A 969-nucleotide genomic window follows, 5' to 3' on the forward strand; every position below is an offset into this window, starting at 1 on the left:
TATGTATATGTGTGTGCGTATATATATGTTACCATATCAAAAATATTCGTTTTAACATTATGCTGCATGAAAACTCAATTGAGATAATCGAGAGCAATTAACTCAATAAAAACATTATATAGAAATCTTTTTGTTTCTAAAATTGAGCAGAAAATTTTTCATCTAGTTGTGCGAGGTAATAGAAAATTCAATTACTCTAAAAAAAAAAATTGTTTTTTGTGTGCGTATAAAATTATTATCACTATATAATCACAACATATAACACTATATATTACACTTACTACAAAAATGATTTTGTTGATTCACCATGCCATTATGGTATATATTCAAATATAATATATACAAATACCAATATATTTTTTCAGTGTAGTTATTCTTTCAACTACTTACTAGAAAGTTCATCTAACGATATAAAACGAGAAATTCTATTTCTAGTTGGAAAATTAAATAAATTAGACGAGAAATACGACCAATAATACTGGTCAATATAAAAACTGTATCCTTAATAAGAGTAATTATAGAATAAAATTCGAGACCTCTTTCTATCTCTCTCTATCGTCCTACAGGAAACTAAAATAGATGCTTCATTCTTATAGAACATGAACACCAGCTCGAAGCAGAAGAGTAACTTTTAAAGAAATAATTTGGAAGAAATTATTTTTTGAATGTTGTTTACTATATTATGTAAATAAGAGATAATTTTTGATTTTGATTGTTATATTTATAACTAACAACAAAATTTATAACCGTCATTTAGATTAGTTAATTCTGTGATTAGTTATAAATTTTGTGATTAGTTATAAATATAACAACCAAAATCAAAAGTTATCTCTAATTTTCATAATATAGTAAACAAAATTTCACATTCATTTTATTCTTCTGTTATAACTACTTTTATTTCAAGAGGGTTAAAGACTGCCTAGTAATGTAACATTGAAAAGAAATTTTAATTAACAGTATTACAATTTT

This window comes from Odontomachus brunneus, unplaced genomic scaffold, assembly GCF_010583005.1.
Source record: "Odontomachus brunneus isolate Ranch 3 - 2012 unplaced genomic scaffold, Obru_v1 Obru_scaffold_218, whole genome shotgun sequence".
NCBI classification, from domain to species: domain Eukaryota; kingdom Metazoa; phylum Arthropoda; class Insecta; order Hymenoptera; family Formicidae; genus Odontomachus; species Odontomachus brunneus.